Below are 18,344 nucleotides of genomic sequence, written 5' to 3' on the forward strand. Positions count from 1 at the left end.
GAGGGCACTGGGGGACACATCTTTGAGTCAGTGGGGCCCTTCAAACTCGTTGATCCTGCTACCAGCAGACGTGCAAGTCTTCAGGTACATTCTCCAGCGAGCACCGTGTAGCAGACATGGTCTGCCCATTCAAGTGATGAAGCTGACAGTGTCAAACTCAGATGAACAGGTTTAAATCTATTAACTTCCCTTCTAGGGGATGTAGCTCCTTTCTTGAGATCTGTCACTGAGGCATATTTTGGCTCAACCTACCTAGACACCTCCTCTTCACTGACATTGCTTTCCTCACTGGAGGTATCACGGAGGTTGTATTGCACTGGCAGTATCCCTTGGCACAGTGTCAGTCTGACTCATCTTCCATTTCATTACAGGGTCTGAAAACAGCTGCAGCTGTCAGAGGTTTGCAGTTACTTTGAAGCATTACGATAAAACTATACTCCACTAACTTATTCTGGTAAATACAGCCTCCATGGTATCAGAAGAAAAGTACAAAAAATGAAGTCTCTTGCAATGCATTACGGTCATGATTCCCCAGACTTGCTCAACTTTGAGCAATTGCACAGTAATCAGTAACTGCAAAACAAAAGCTAACACCCTGTTGCAGGGTGAAGAGAAAAACAACTAAGACAGAAAATATAAGAGTAGAACTGCAAAATATAGCGTAGCATAGCATAATATAATACATAGTGTAAGGTAGACATCTTTACAACTTAATCTTTTGCTATTACTTGAATTTATTTTTACTGTGCAATGGGAGTGTTTCATGAGTGTAGTATTTTTTCCTTTAATTTATCATTTCTTCTTAAGAGGACAATAACAGGCAAGACTTCTTACCTTCTGCATAATTCCTGGAAGCCTTAATATCTTTATTTTATGTAAGGTGAGTACAATTTTTCATATGCATCTAATTTACAGATATGTATGTGCAAACTGTGCTCCAAGTGCTGACTCTCTCCATTTATTAAAAAGAGCCCCGTGCATAATATCAGCACCTAGCGAACGTATAAGCATATGAATAACTTGGCTTGCAAGAATAGGTCCACTAACTTAAATACAATTTGCACTAAGGTGCACTGTAGGTCCTGCCACATAAGCCTACCTGTTTAGAAGATACCTACCCAGTATTTAAACTGGGTAGTGGTAGAAGATTTAGCTGTGGCAGCCAGGAATACAGCACAGGCTGCAAAACCCATGCAAGAGGTTGGGTAGATATTTGGAGGGCCTTTGCAGGCTGTACAGAGCTCCATGATACTGTGACTATACCGCAGTCAGTCCTTGAAATAGTTTTCTTAAAACTGCAGCCATGACAGGGCAGACTTAATCTCTGAATATCCGGTGGTTCAGCTCTAACCTACTGTTTCTGAACTGTCCTGAGAACAGTCGTGAATCTATTTCCACCACCCCAGCCAGGAACTGAAAAAAAAGGGATAGGTGTACTGTCAAAGCTAGAAGACAGATTACACCTGTTAAAGCTTGTGTTTTCCTAAGCGCACTCTTTAAAATTAACTGGATTTATCATATGCAATTATTTATGTGATTTCAAACTAAGATAATGATGCTGGATCAAACACATCATTATGTAAAAAGAACTCATCTTTTACAAAATTGTCAAAGGCATTACAGCAATATAACAAGCCTTTGCTGGAGCATACAAAGAGTCCTATTTAATTTCAGTGATCTTATACATTTTCCTGCCAAGGAGAATCCAATCATTCAAGCCATGCCCTGGGTTACCTTTCTGAAGTTTGATGATAACACAGGGACTGGCTTTCACTTTTTTTATCAACCATTTTCCTCAAAACCAAACAGGGTGTCAAGACACCCATTGCAGTGAGGGAGGTAACAACATTTAGTGGTTTTTGTTTAGGATCATTTTATCACTAAACAGAGAGAGGTCTGAGACAAATGAATACAGCCTTATGCTGATGGCCAGGACCAGCACAAGTGAGGAGAAACTGGCTGGGACCAAGAGGTAAGAATGTACGTAAAATCATCCTAGCAGCGTGAAAGGGGAGGTGGCACAAGATATAAGAAGCAAGTTTGATTTTAACTATTCCTTGGATTGCAACATTCTACTTCTGTTTAATTTTTTTAAAGATATAAGCATTTCAGTTTGTCTGTAAACAAAGTTAGAGGTTCGGAGCAATGCTGTTTTCTCCCAGTGTAATACGTGCAGGCAGCCAGTTGACATTTATGTTGTTTCAGAGTAATATATCACAAGGAAAACAAGCAGTTGCCGTTCCTGATGATGTCAAGGTGATGGCACGATGGGAGTCTTCGTACTATCCCTGGAATTGCAAGACAGGAGACACCTGCTGTCTGGGCAGCCGTAGGCAAGGGCTACTTTGCATAGTAATACTTTGCATAGCATTTCCATATGCTCTTGGAACTGGAGAAATCAGAGGGGATATATCTGAAGTCAGATAAAATAGGAATGGGTTCAAAGTTTTGCAACACCCCTTGGCTTTCCTGCATTCTGTTTAAAAGGTTTTTTAAATTTTTATTTATCCCTGGATTCCCCGCTGCTGGCTATGGCAAGAGCTCTGGAGGAAGGGTAGCTGTTTCTATCCTCCCTGCTAGAAGCTGGAAGCACATACGATGCCAAAAACACAAGATCGACTATTTCATGAGAGGTTTCATGGTAACTCCACCCAAGAGGCTCTGACAAGATTTGAATAATCACTGCAGCTTTGGCACTTATCTAAACTAAACACTTCTCTTACTGTCTAATTTAGATTAAGTATCTGCACAGAGAAATGAGAAACCTTTTCCACACAGCAGGGGTGGTTGGGTCCATGGATTCAGATAGCAGACTTCAATAGGGCCGACTCGGAGCTGGTGAGTAAGAGACAGGCAACGGTTGGCTCTGTCCCCTCACCACTATCTGCCATGCAGAGTGGCTAAGCTAGCGTGAGAAAGAAGATTAGTAACAAATTACTCCCCTCTTCTCCGTAACTCCTGGAAGCAAGGATGATGCAAGAAGGATCCTCCTGCTCAGAGGTTTACCTCCAACTCAGACCACCAGCTCACTCCTGTCCTAGCCCAGCTTATCCACCACCTGTTCCTCAGAGCTGTGCCCAAAAGTTACATTCTAGTCCAGTTACATCAAAAAAAGAGAAAGGGAGAAAAAAAGATGGAAACTCGTACATTACACAGGAGCTGGGAAATAGGAAAAGCTTTTTGCTGATCTGTAGAGGAGGACAGCACAGCACTGTGCCAGAGGATAACATCAACAAGAGATCTAGAATTCATCAACTCTGATTCTCACAAGGGTACAATATTGAAAAAAAGAAGCCAAAGCTCTCATTAAAGAGGTGCTAGCAAACAATTATTCTAGCAACCCTGACACTTCTACACATGTTCAGAAGAATGCTTAAGTTTCTGTAAATGTCAAAAGTTGGAAAAAAGACAAAGTGAAAGAATAGAAATGTTGTGATCCTTAAAAAGACTAGAGAGAGAACCGGGTAACTCTAGCTCTGGCAGCCTGACTTCAGTTCCAGGTAAAGTATTAGCAAAACCTGAGAGGAGCATCTATTTTTAGATGGATAGAGCAGACAAACCTATTGGATTAAAGCCAAGAGGGATTTGTGAATCAGACAATGCCAAAGAAATCTGATAGCCTTTTTTAATATGGTATCTGAGTGGGTGGGTTTTTATAAAAAAGACCTGTGCCATATGGAAACAGTTTAAATAATGCCTGGATAAAAATTCAATAAAGTGACGAGCAAGCACTTTACATGCATACTGTGTCCTTACAGAAAGTCCTTGTACTTCTTTAAAGGGTATCCTTTTACCCAGGTGCTTCTTTACAATAAGGCAAAATAGGTTTTGCTCAACATAATTCAGAAAACAAACACAGGATAGACATAGTAAAAGACAGCAGACTCTCCCACTTGACATTTCTATCTCTTTCTTTCTTTCTTTCTTTTTCTTTCTTTCCCTCCTTCTCTCTCTTCCTTTCTTGCTCTCTATTTCTCTTTTTCACACCTTCTGTCTCTCTCCTTCCCCTTTTCTCTCTTTTTCTCTCCTTTTCTCTTTCTTTTTCCCCCTTCCCTTCTCTGTACCCTATTTTTCCTCTCACACATGCTCTTGTGTATAAACACACACCGTCATGCTTACTGGTTTGTTTGAGATGCTGACTGCAGGTTGTTAAGATGAGCTACATTGAAGGAGCACACTTAGAAGAACTCAAAAGAAAGAGAAACTCAATATTCAGTGTCTCAAGAGATGAAGTCAGTGTGTAATTTACTACTGAATTACACCCATGGGGTACAATGTTCACACCAAACTTTCTATTGCCATAAACCCAGAGCATTACTGAAGTGACTCAAAACTACATCAGAACAGACTACCCCCACTCCACTCTGTATGGGATGGGCTCGGTGGGAAGCATTTCTTGGTAAAATCAGGCATTATGTATGTGTCCCTACATGCGCTTGGACAGAGCTATGGCAACTTTAGATTTCTTTTCCTTGTGCATGGGTTTTGAATTCAAAATGAGAAACAGACATGGTTCTTCTTGTGTGGGATCAAAAGAAATTCTTCTTTCTTTCTTTCCATAAGCCAATAAAGCAATGGAATGGCATGGTAATGCCTCCTCTTTTTTCATGTTGGAAGATATTAAAACCACTTTGATTTTTCTTACAGTTCTAGGGGAGCACACATTAGAAGCTGCATGCCAGGAAAATTCAATTGAAAAGGAATGTTCTGGCCTCAGCTGCCACCATAGCTCACCCATGGGCTGGCTAATTTTCCCCTCCCCACTCTCCTCAAACAAAGCTTTATCTGTTTGCCTGTGGTGTAGCTTCATGCCTCACACAAAGCAATGCAGACAGCAGGCCACCGGGACGTTGCCATTCTCTTTGCCGTGCTCTGCTTTGCTCTCTCCCTACTAGCAATGCAAGGTAATTGCACGTGCATGATCAAGACCCAATACATTTTAGTGAGACTTCCTCAACAGCTGAGCTTCTCGTTTATCTATGGTTTCTCTGACACAACCTATTTGCTCTAATAATTTTGCCCAGATAGTTTCGAGAGCTTTATATATTTCTCTAGGATTTCTCGATGCCTCTAATGGCTAGACAGATGGGACCATGGGCAAAATTTCAGGAGAACAGCCATGCTGGTGTTATAGTGCATGTACTCATGTCTCTGTTAGCATACACAGCAGATCCAGAGAGAAAGGTTACGGAAATTTTAGAAAACCCCTTGAAATGTCATCATTGCTTATGAATTTGTATACAGAAATCTAATACATAGAGACTGCCTGATTAGGCATAGTTCTGTCCCTAACCGCTGCCTATCAATTTCTTTGCCCTTTATTATTAAAAAAAAAAAAAAAAAAAAAGAAAAGAAATCAAAGGATAAGCTTCTAAAAATGGCTGTGTCTGGCACAGAGAATTTAGTCCTTGCTAGCACTACAAACTTGATGCAGTTACTTCTGTGGACAGTGTGCAGAGCTGCAGAAAACTATGAGAACGAGTCCTCTTGGAAGCATTTCCACTGGATTGCTTCAAGCGCCAGTTTTACTTCCCTGTGAACAATCCTGTGCAAAATCAGTTTTAATGACTTTCCATGGGAACGAGTATGTTGACTAGAGTAACTGTTTGCAGGATAGTGCCCTCTGTCTTATATTTAATGCAGAACCACAGTGTGAGTAGCTGTCACAGCTGTAACGATACGTGAAGGAAAGTTCACACTCTCTGCTCTGGTGTGAACATACAATTGCCGCCTTTGCTTAGCGGTTTTAGAGCAGGACTTGTGACTTAATCAAAATTGAGAGCGACAGTTCAGGCTAGAGGCTGTGGTGAACACTGAATAATTGTCCCTGGATGGAGATTTTATTGCAGAAACTGTGAGTGAAGCCAAAACAATAGTAAGCTGGCAAAAAACGTGCAGTTTTTGCCCCTTCTAGGAAATCTTGCAAGCACTCAGTTAAGAAAGAATTGTGAACCACACAGATATGTTGCATTTCCCCTCTCTACCAAGGCTTATTTAACAATTTCTGAGCAGCAGAATCCTTCATTCTCAGCACATTGTCACTTCCAGAGACCAATGATGGAAATTAAATTGTCAAATTCAAGTAGGATCAGGTTGCTTTCTTAGCTTCAGCCTAGCAATGCCTTCCCAAATGACTGAGACTTCGTCCCCAGCTGATTCCCAACTGAGCCTAAACAGTCAGAGCCCTGCCAGACTTAACAAAGCCTTCTCTTACATGTATTGCACACCTAAGTAGACCAGGGCCTTAGTGTATTTTGAGGACAGAACCAACATTACCAAAATATTCATTTCTCCAGCCTATTATCTTACAATCAAGTTAGTCTCAAAGGTGACTCACAGGACCTGTGTTCATATAATTATGCCCTTACATCTAGCCCAAATAAAGATCCCTGTCTATACATGAATATGTTTATGTATATATACACATATATATCAATGAGTGTTTAGACATGAACAAGAGCATCACTTAGTTTCTAAAGGTCTCCTCAGAATTTTGTTTCAGCTTCCTTTGGCTGGATTTGATTTCATTTCAATTAAGCCAGCTACACCTCAGTCTTTTCACACGTTTTGACACTATTTCTCTTGTATCTAGAGGTTTCAATGGTTATTGACAGCTCCTACTCTGCAATTATTACTTACTATTACTTAATACTTCTATGAAATATTTACAATAGGAAATGCTATAACATAAAATTGTAAGAAAATAGGGCTACAAGAAATCTCAAAAGATTGTTTCATGCAGCCCCTATGCTAAGGCAAGATCACCTATCCTTGTATGATTCCTGTTTTTTTCTAACCTGACCACAAACACCGCCAGGGCTGAAGAATGTGTACTCTCCTTAGAGATGTATTGCATTGCTTCATTGCCTTCACACTCCCAAATTTTTTCCTAACAACTAAACTGAGTCTTCCATGCTAACGTATCTGGTACCACAGTGGTAAATGCTGACTTTTAAGTGGCAGTTGTAATGGTTTCAGGGAAAACTTACAGAGGAACTGTGAAAGTAAGTAATGCAATTTTTACTTTATCTCAGCATTTGTGAAATGACTTTTATATACTTTTTATAACTGGAGACAAGACCTGAAAACCTTCATGAAGATTAGTTTTTGAAGTTTATGTTATCACTGATGACATTTAATGATGAGGTTGGAATAATCTCAATAAGTCGTGTCACACAAGGGAATTAATTAAAAAGAAACTTACAAGTTTTTTATATAAGGACTATCATCTCTTTTATTCCTGCAGGATTTTCAGTAGTTATTGTTATTACAGATGAGACCTTGATACGCCTAATAACACCAAATGTTATTTTGGGCATCCATTCACATAATACTTTTGTAAGAAAGAGCTATGCCAGATTACCAGTGGGATGTGATTTGATATGAGTTACTTATCAAGAACTGACATCAGTGTTTCTATTTTTATTGCTGAAAAATTTCTATACAAAGCTATAAAACATTCATGTCTAGCAAGAGGAAACAGATGAGGTATACCTTACACGCAGATATGTGATGCAGTTACTGGAAAAGTGAAAAGCTGATATGTTAGCATTGCTAGTACACCGAACGCTGAGTTGTCCTGGATAAAAGGCATGCTAAAACTTTGTCTAGGTCCATCCAATGTCAAACATGAAGCGATACCATTGAAGGCTGGTAGACAGTGAGACTGGGAGCTTTTGGGAGGACTGCAGAGAGAGAACTTTAGCAAGTGCTGGGAGATGGGACATGGGACTGGAAGAGTTCAAAGCATGGGAGATGACCAGAGAGGAGGGAAAAGGATGGAGAGAAAGCCATTAGGAATAATGTTAACAGTACAGCAAGCTGAGCACACATTAGCCTAAGGTTCCTTATAGAAATGCCATAGACATGAGGTCATGGACACAGTTACAACACTGCAAAAATTGCTTTATACCAAAAGAGGAATCTTTCCTTCCCATAGATATTCTTGTCCCCAGACCTCTGAAATAAAACTTTAGCAAAATTAGGGAGCACTGTTTGCATCTTATCTGTCCTACACACTGGAAATACATTAAAACCAAGGTCACTGGACAACAGCTTGTAATGGAGCTCTCAACTCACTACAAGCAGGAGTTGTCAATTAGCTGGCATCTCAACTCTTTTCCTAAAGAGGAAAGCAGAGCAAGTCTTCTATCCATGTGAGTAAAACAATCTTTTAAAGCCAAAGCTTAAATTGCATACAAAGAGCATGAAAGAAAAATTATTAGCTCTACTTTGATCTAATTTATGCTCCTTATTTATAACTTATTCTGATGATCAAATGATCATTAACCTTTAAAAAAATGAAGCTTTAACCAAAAGGATTTAAAGGGGTTTAGTGTTGAATTTTACAGACCTTGCCAAAGTGTAATCTGAAGTCTTACATTTTTGTTCCCATCTTCAGCGTGCCAGAGCTTGAATCATAAAGCTAGCACTCAGCGTCTTGGCTGTGGGTCAAGATCAGCCGAAGTCACATGCAGGGTAAAGTGGTGAAGGTGACATTGCTTCTACCTGGCTCAGGAAAAAAAAAAGAACTCTGCAGCAACCTGTGAAGGACTTATGAGCTTAAGTTTGTGGGAAAGACTCTCTGGTTCCAGTTTTCCACATCTAAATACTCCCTTTAATATCCAGAGTAAGAAAGTGCTCCACAAGACTGGATGTAAATTCATCACTGACCTGGGACATACAGTGCTGTGCTCTTTGATCATATGATTGACAACTGGCAAGAGCCTGCATTGTTTCTCTGTTACCTAGTGAGTATATTTGCAAGGTATTAGGAGCATGACATGTGTCAGTACAGGGCAAGAGAGAAAAAGGGTGAAAACCAAACAGGAATAAATACCCCCATCCAAAAGAGTGCTCCACGGTGATATCGAGCTAATGAGAGGATCGAATGCAAACACCAATTTTTAATACCCCACACTCTCATGGCGTATGAGGGACGTGGGTCCGAATACAGACTTCACAGTGTGCTCGTCCTTAAATGGTGCAGACCAAGCAACACCACCTTTTGGCATTTGAAATGCCAGTTTTGTGACTCCTAGGCCAGACTAGTCATAACAAGAGAATTTATTAACTGGGAGTATTCAGATCATGATCAAAGCGGTATACGAAGCCTTTGCGTGCCTCTTTATGAAATACTCTGATGAAATACTTGTAACTCCTCCAGGATTGGGAAAGAAGTTCAACCCTCCTGCAATGCCGCAGCTACCAAATAGCACCAAAGAAAAGATGTCCATGAGAGGCAGGCTATCCTCACCATCAACCACTGCCAGCCTTTCTTGCACCTTTCCCAAGCTCTTGACATGGGCCATGGCTGGAAACAAGAAACTGAAGTTTCTGCGATACCTGTCATGAGAGTCGGTTGCAACATGAAAGGGCAGTCACAGCTGCTGATACAGAAAAAAAACCACTGAAAAACATGTGTACATGTGCACCCTAATCTGCAGGGACTGACCCCACCAGGCTGCCCTGAGAGCCCTGACGGTGCTGCTGGGGACCTCGGTGTCCTTTCTCACCCCCATTTCTGGCAGCTCAGCCTGGCAGGGACTTTACTTTCACAGGAGGATGTATGAAGCACAACAGGGTATTTACCACCCCAGGTATTTTTTTCCCAAAACACGCCCTGGAGTAATATTTTGGTGCCTGCAAAACACTTAATTAACTGGAGCAAACGCCCACTTCTATTTTAACTTTTAGTGTCTGAACGAAAGTCATTAGGATTCATTTTGGGGTTCAGGTCACCTTGTCCCCAGCACAGCGTGTCTCAGCACCACTCAGACCTTTAAACTTCACAGACACCTTCCCACCTCTGGCAAACCTGGGATGGGGTGAGACCTGTCCCTGCGGAGGTGGGCCACTGGAGTCACTTTGGGGTGACGCAGGGTCTAGGGGAACAAGACTTAACCTGGATTTCCCAATGAGACATTAAGTCACTGCAAAGAATTTGACTATTTACCTGTGTTTGAATCAGGAAACAAATATGAAAACACAAATTGTATTCAGATATTTTCTCTACAAGATGACACGAGTGTGTATGTAAACTTTATGTATGTATGTGGCTCCTTTATATGTATTCACTGAGAAGATCCCTTCTATCCTGCATTTGAGTAAAATTAATTCCAATCAATACAAAGTAACGCGCTCTTCCACTTCTAGGCAAGTATCTAATTACATACTGCTTTATTTCAAACTTCTCTACAAAGCATTTATTCAACTATTGTCAAGTATTAGCAACAAACAGTACAGTTACAAAAATAAAGTCCAGTTGCTTAACTCTTTCTGGTTTATAATGCAAAGCCCTCAAAACAATTAAAAGACAATAACAGCTCTGAATACTACTAGAAGTTGTAATGAATAACTGTAAGCAAATTGCTGCGTCTCTACAGCCACTCACACCTCTCACTACCTTGAAATTAAAAATTGATCCTGTCAAACAGGCATAAATCATACAAAAGTTTAAAAATAGACTCATTTTCAAAGGGCAACATGACAAGTATTTTCATGAGACAGAGTTCACCTATTTGCTGAACCACTTGCATCAACAATTGAACAGCAAATATCATATATCATAATAAAGGAGTAGAAGGAGTTCAAATAGCCCATGCCTTTTCCCCTTTCTGTTTCAATCTATACAGAAAATCTAAATATTTACTATATCAGTGCCCAGTTGTGTATATAAACTTTTACGTGAATGTATATGTTCTGCATTATGCAACATAAATGATGCAAATATATGAAAACTTTAAATGCTAGACATTGAATGATTGAGTTATGCACATATATATGCCCCTAACTGTTTGGAAAGCTACATGCAATAAATTACATGTTTGGTTGTGTAATTGTATAACTTGCTTATTTCTGGAGCTTCTGACTAGCTGGACTGCATTTAGCCCACTCCATGGGTGTCCTCTGTACAACCCTGTGCCTAGAAGGACTTACATGAATTTTACAGAATACAAAATTAAGACTTACAGACCAAAATCTGTAGGACTGGAGCTTAATCTACCTTCTCAGGAAGTACCCTCTCAGCATTCCATGCCTCTGAATACCTTTGAACAGCTGTTGTTAAAAAATTAACTATGACACAGTAGTACAAAGGCTTACGTTCATGTCCAGTCCCAGTGCAGGTAGTTCAGTCTTGGCAGACTGAGACTCTGAAATAAGGGCTCCTCTGCTTCCAGATGACTCTGGCCCAAGTCTCAGGCTGAGAAAATGGTCATTTCTCTGACCCAAACCCCTCATCTGTACCTGGTTCCAGGCCTAAGAAACCTAAGAAAGGGAGATTTTCGCCACTGGAAAGTAAGAAATTCACCTTCCTCATGTTATATAGTGCTTCTCCCTTCTAATCTCAGAAGATCACTAAATATGAGAGCTTAAGGTAATTGTGAGCACTTGCAAAGGTGTTCATTTTTCAAGCAGGCTAATTGTTAATTTTTCTTGCAATTAAAATGATTGGAGAGCTTTTCGTGCCAACACCTTTCACACCTAATTCTGGAGAGTCAGATTGCATGGGTATTTGACTTCCAGCCCAGCACAGGGTGGCAAAAGTCTTAATCTCAACAAAAAGGAAGATTGATGTGGGTTCCCTGGAACACCTGCTGCTGAAGCCATTAGTGTTGGGGCACTCTCCTGACTCCACTGAAGTCGGTGTGAACTGTCCTCTTGCCCTCTGCAGAAAGAGGATCAGGCCCTTACTGAACAAGATTAATAGGAGCAAGCCTGCCATTGATTATGTGTTGCTGTCCTCACCATGTCAGAGGGCAAGCCAAGGGGTGAATTACAGCTACCCGGGGACTCCAAAACATGAGAAGAAATAAAACTGACAGACGCACACTGGAAATTAAAGCATGCTGTATCTGAGAGAAATCAATACAGAAAGCAGAAAGACTTATGTTTCCAGTTACCTGCAGCCTGCAACAGTCCAAATCCTGCAGAGCTGTTTCATTAAAATGTCTCTGCTTAGTCCAGATAAGGAAGTGCTACCGCTTATACCACTGACAACCATACTTGTGTAATGCTTATTCCAGAGTAAGTGTGGATTTGGCAGAGATCCACAAGGAATAAGAACTCACATGAGGAGAGGGGAATATTGGTGTAACAACATTGGTTTAAATTTGCAGTTTAGCACATAATAAGAGAACTTCCCTCTGTAGACAAGAGCTACGTAAGAGGTGGCTTTTATTGTGCAGAGGTCAGAGAGAGAATTAAATGCTTCCCATATGCCAAACAAAACTTCGAAGGACCAATTAGATACCATTTTCAAGTAATTCCATTTGAGATTGTGGTTCATTACACTTCCCAGGATGTGGTAGTGTCATTCATTCTTTAGGACTGAAAATTTTAACAACTTGCATCTCGGCTGCCTTTGTGTCTATGAGCAGCAAGGGCAAGCTGCTCGGCGAGGGAAAGGGAGCAGGATGCTGAGCGTAGCAAGGTGGACCAGGCAGAGACCTCGCTGACAAGGGCACAGTCCCACAGCACTCAACCAAGGTGAGCAGAACAGGTTTGGTGGCAGTAACCTGGTCAGACACAGTCCAGTGATTGCCAGACAAGTCCATAGTGATGAGTAAGGCCTGAGGTAACGTCACAAAGTCAATCCATGGGTCAGGGTGATGGTCTCAATAAGATACATGGCCAGGCAAGACATGGATACAGCACAGCTCAGGCAAGGTCCAAGTCAGCTTAAATGCAGTTCTCAAGGAATGGGGGAGAGCCGCTCCTGAGGCTTCTTTCAGCTTCTTCTCAAACAACTCTTTCTTCACAACATTTTCAAGGCCAGACAGCTGTTTATCAAACCTGACCCTGAGCCCAGGCGGCCAAACCCGTGGGAGAGGAGGATACGCACTCAGGACCCTGACGCTCTGTAGCCAACATAGCACTTGCTGTTTCTAGTGTGCTTTTCACAGGTCTCGTGGTTTAACCCCAGCCAGCAACTAAGCCCCACGCAGCCGCTCACTCACTCCCCTCCACCCAGTGGGATGGGGGAGAGAATCAGAAGGAAAAAGGTAAAACTCGTGGGTTGAGATAAGAACAGTTTAATAGAATAGAAAGGAAGAAACTAATCATGATAATAATAACAATAATAAAGTGACAATACTAAGGATTGGAATATACAAACCAAGTGATGCACAATGCAATTGCTCACCACTTGCCGACTGATACCCAGTTAGTTCCTGAGTAGAGACCTGCCCCACCGGCTAACTGCCCCCCGTTTATATACTGGGCATGATGTCCCATGGTATGGAATACCCCTTTGGACAATTTGGGTCAGCTCTCCTGGCTGTGTCCCCTCCCAACTCCTTGTGCCCCTCCAGCCTTCTTGCTGGCCAGGCAAGAGAAGCTGAAAACTCCTTGACTTAGTCTAAACACTACTAGCAGCAACTGAAAACATCAGTGTGTTATCAACATTCTTCTGGTACTGAACCCAAAACATAGCACTATACCAGCTACTAGAAAGAAAATTAACTCTATCCCAGCCGAAACCAGGACAACAGGACACAGCATAATCTCACAGTGACACCAACTGAAAACTGCAGTTTTCCTCAGGACTGCTTAGCGAGATGCTCAGACCTTCTGAGGCCTTTTGAGATGTTTAAGCCTGATTCTCATCTGGTTTAAATACTATGGACTGCTAAACCAGTGGAATGGACAATTAGACTCTCTGCATTCTGTCCTAGCATGCCGAAATGCCGTCTAAATCCTTTGCCTTAGTCTATGAAGACTGGGAGGCTCCGCAGACCTCAGAGGTCCAAAGTAATCCAGTTGCCTAAAACCAGCCAAGAGGAAACTGAGAGCAGTAGGAGCTGGGTGAAAACGTGGCTGCCCGTGTGATTGCACAGTCTTCCAGTGGCCAGAGACCATCTCGCTGCTGCACCTTTTTTCCTTTGTCTCTGCAAGTTGCTACCCACTTGTAGTGCATGGGTTTGCCTCCATTATGAAGCATGTTGCTGCTTGTACAGAAGATGGAGTTTTCCTCACTATTCTGCATCTCTCCAAACGTGCTGCTTTTCCAACAACCTCAGCTCCCCCAGTCTTTGGTTCTTTTTTTGAGAAGAGAGTTAGCCTCAACATTGCTGGGTGCAGACTGGAAACCTGAAATCAAGGTTAAAAACTAGAAGGCAAATCAAATCATTCAAATATTATTATTTTTAAGCCAATCTCATTATTTTTAAGCCATCTCCTGTGCTTTCTGGATCTCAACAAGACTAATGGACTTAGCCAAATCTGTAAAGAATTGTGTCTTCTAATTGTTATTGAATTCTGCTCTGATGAGGCAGAAAAGTCAACCTAGACACTTGGACTGCTACATACTGCTAGTACTCCAAATAGATTTGCTGAGTTTTCATTTCCTCTGAAAGAAAGTATTATATGGCTTCACAAGCGCTCTGCTTGGAGATAGTACTGTAATGATTAGCTACATTCCACTTTAAACTGTCATTAATATTCCCCATATGTAATTAATGCCTCTAATTCTACACAGAGATATCATGACAAACAACCAGCTGTCTGTCTTTTTATTTCATCGTGGTTCTTGAACTCTTGGCTCAGGTTATGTGTTTCTGGAATGTCAAATAAGGAATTTACTTTTCCATCCATCAGTTTACACTCTGCATGCAGTTTGTTGGCATCTTGCTAATACAGCCTGGTTGCACTGTAATTCACCTTATAATCCATTGTATCAACACTGACTGTTCAATGTGCAACTTCCTAACAAGGTGGCTGGTGCCTCTTAGGCACTATATTGCCTTGGGAGAGTGGTATTTTAAAATGTATGCGCAGCACCGAGGCTCTCTGGCTTGAAGCTCTTGACTCTCTATAATTAGATATAATTTCCTTCACTAGAAAAAAAGCAAAAGAAATCCTTTGCTCAGGCATCCTTTGCCCATCTGCTTCAGGACTGCCCTTCCGCACTAAGTGCATCCCACATTTCAAATCTGAGGTGTGCTGTTGAATGATATGAAAAGCTTGCGTTGCCTCCAGCTGTGCCGTATGTGTCGGTGGAGCACTGCTTACTTCTCTTTTGGGCACCTTCAATGCATGGATTGGATTCCGCTTATTATTTTCCTTATTTCTTCTGATGCCTCGGAAACAGCAGGGAACTGGACCGGCACAAGGTGGGCCTGGCCGTTGGCTGCAGGCCAGGCTCGGGGTGCTGCCGTTCTCCTCACCTGCCGTTGAGTCCACGGACATCTGACCGTACCTCATGCGTCCTCCGCTCCGCCTGCAGATGCAATGGGGATAACGGTACTTTTACAGAGCCCTTTGAAATCTCCTGGTGAAGGTGATATAATAAAAGACATGTTAAGACAGCCATATCATAAGACAGGCGCTGTGTTGCTGGTGATGCGCTTTACTCTTGGTGTTAGAGGTCTAGGCCTCTTTTGAATAAACGAATGGTGTATTCATAGGTACTGCTGCCAGTTTTTGGTCCAAAATATGCCACATGAAATTCACAGCATGTCAGCAGGTAAGACAACTAGAAGTTGGATGAAATAAGGCACTAAAACAGTGGCAGATTTCAGCAGAGGTCCTTACACAGGTAAATGGTCACTGCCTGTGAAGTGCCACTTGCAGGAGGCCAGTTGGTAACTCAGAGGGAGATCTGCTGGACCTAAAAAACCCAAGAAAACGATGCTTTTTGGCAAACACCCTCTGCTGTCACTATCGATAAGGGATTTCTCTCCATAGTGCACTGACTCTGCAGTTTTCCAGGTCTTCTGTAATACATGTGAGGCCTTAATTGTATTGTCTAATGGAATATTACAGGAAATGTTTCAGCCTGAAATGTAGCATCTTTGTAAACCTGACTGAAAGCAGAACTGAAAACCGTTGTCCAAAAAAGATTTAAAATACAGACTTTGTTTTATGCTCTCAGACTCTCTCCAGTCCCTTAAGTGAATCTGTTCACGCAGACAGCAGCACGCACATGCAATGTCGTTGCCCTCAGCTTGTGCACAGATGTAGGAATCTGCTCCTGCAGTTTAGACAGAATCTGGGAGTTTGCCTTGACCTTCTTCGTAAAAGATTTTTGGAAACCAGGAAACTAGGAAAATTGCCAGGGTCAATGAAACATAACTAGAAAATAGCCTGAACACCCAACTTGAGCGCCAGTGTTACCCTGATACACCAGTGAGTGTTTGCAGTCATTCATCTATTAGGCAATTAGCTATGGTTGTTTAGATGTTGCCAAGAATGCAGGGGCAGCTCTCATTAACCAAAAAAGATTACATAGTTTTGTTTACATCTGGCACTCAGGATACTTTTTAGGGAACAATCCATGGGGCAGTTTCTTGCAAAAAAGCCCACTATGGTTTGTAGTATTTTCCATCCTTTTTATACTCAGTAAGCGATGTACTAATGGTAAACCCACACATGCAGCTCTGTCATATGATAGGAGAAGATCTCAGCTTGTAAAAAGTAGGAATTGGTAACCCAACGCTCTCCATGAGACAGCATCCATCTGCACTTGGGACGGTGGGGCAGCCTGACCCATCTGCCACCAGAATGCACATCTGGTAAGTGTCTGACAAGCTGGAGGCAGGTACTTGATGTGTGCTCTAAGTGCTACCAAAGGGAAAAGTTTCCCTGGAGTCAAATTCAAAGCAAATGAAATCAAATCAAATAATTTCTCAGCTGGAAGCTAGGAATCTCTCCTGATTTTGGTCTGCTGAACAGGATATATACATATAAGTATGGCATAGGCCAGGCAAGATGGGGTACATAAAACATGTTTCCAAGATGCTCTGGTTCTGCCTCAACCACAGAGTCTGTAAGGCTGTCGATGTAATTCCTGCTTATAGGAATTCAGAAGTCTAAATCTGAAAGATCAGCTTTATTTCTTCTTCATGCACCACCCTCGACAATGTTGGAAGCCACTGCAGTCACATTTATTTTGGAGAAGACACTGAGCTGCAGCTGTAAAACTGACTGTTGTCCAGGGTAATCGACACAGACTTGTGGATCTGCTGACATAATGTTATCTGCTTTAAATTGTGGGTTTCCTATCATCTCAGTCATGACATTTTCTTTATCTGCCACAGAAGGAACTGGCCTGGTAATAACTTCAAAAGGAAAGGTGCTGCTTCTGCCACATCTGCAGCAGCACTGTGCACAAAGATGAAAATATTAAACATAGGGGAAAAAAAAAAACAAAACACAAAAGGGACGTGCAGAGAACAAATGGCCTGGAGGCCTGCAAGTGTCACAAATTCAGTGTGACAAGCTGTCTGTTAGTGCCATCTTGTGGGCCCAGAGCCACCCCCATGCCAAAGAGGCAAAGCTCTTTCCACCAAGGTGCAACCCCAGTTCGTGCCATCCTGGCTTGTAGCACAGGGACCTTCCATCAGAGGACAACGCTGAAGCCACAGCAGATATACAAGGCATGATACCATGCCCATCGTTGCTCAAGCAAACAAGAATTGTGTGTTGGGGAGAGGCACCAACCCAGCACTCGCCTGGGACTCTCTGATCTTGTCTGCCACGTCTGAACAGAAACCAGGTGGCACAGTCGGCACAAGGGATGAGCAAGGAGACTCTCCACATGTCTAGCTATGCCTGTGCAAGAGGATTTCTGCCATCCCTTTAGAGGCATACTTCACTCTGAAAGGCTCACGTCCTCACTAAGTGCCTGAAGCATCATGAGGCACAGTATTAGTTAAATGTAGGACTTCAGTATGGGGCACCTTGCTCAGACTGGGATATCCTTTAAAGCGGGGTACTGAGTGTAGGGGCTTCTTTCCCCACCCCTAGGCCCTATCCCAGGGTCTTCCAAGGCAAGATGCAGCCTCTAAGTCAGAGGTGAGTGTGAAATATAGGCAGATGGGTGGGCAGGCAGATTGCTTTCTGCTGGGGGTGAGCAGAAAGGAGACAGGAGAGAGACAAAGGCAAAGCCAGCAATGGCAGCAATGGCCAGTTATCAGGAGTTACCTGTATGGGATAAAGCTGCTGTCTTGGGAGCTGCCTCTCACATCTCCCCCGGGTGCTTGGCACCATCACATCTTGTGTCCAAACCTGTGTGCATGGGAGGGAGGAGATGCCACACAGAGGCTGAGGGTGGGTGGACAATGATGGGGGGTGAGGTGCACAGGGGACTGCACTGGGAATAAAAATGCCCTACTAGCACCCACCTCAGTTCTGTTTAGGTCTCCACAGGTAGCCTTAAATTTCCTACATGGAGTTACATGACAGGATCCTGCAAATACTGAGACTAGCAGGAGTCCGATTTCCTACATTCAGCCTTGTGTCTTGTGGTATGGCTATGACTTTACTATGACTTTATTGCGGTACTGTACATCTTAGAAATGGATATCGTCTTGGGTTAAAGCTGCTGAGAAACAATGAATCCA

Source organism: Aquila chrysaetos, chromosome 17, assembly GCF_900496995.4.
Source record: "Aquila chrysaetos chrysaetos chromosome 17, bAquChr1.4, whole genome shotgun sequence".
Taxonomy (NCBI): domain Eukaryota; kingdom Metazoa; phylum Chordata; class Aves; order Accipitriformes; family Accipitridae; genus Aquila; species Aquila chrysaetos.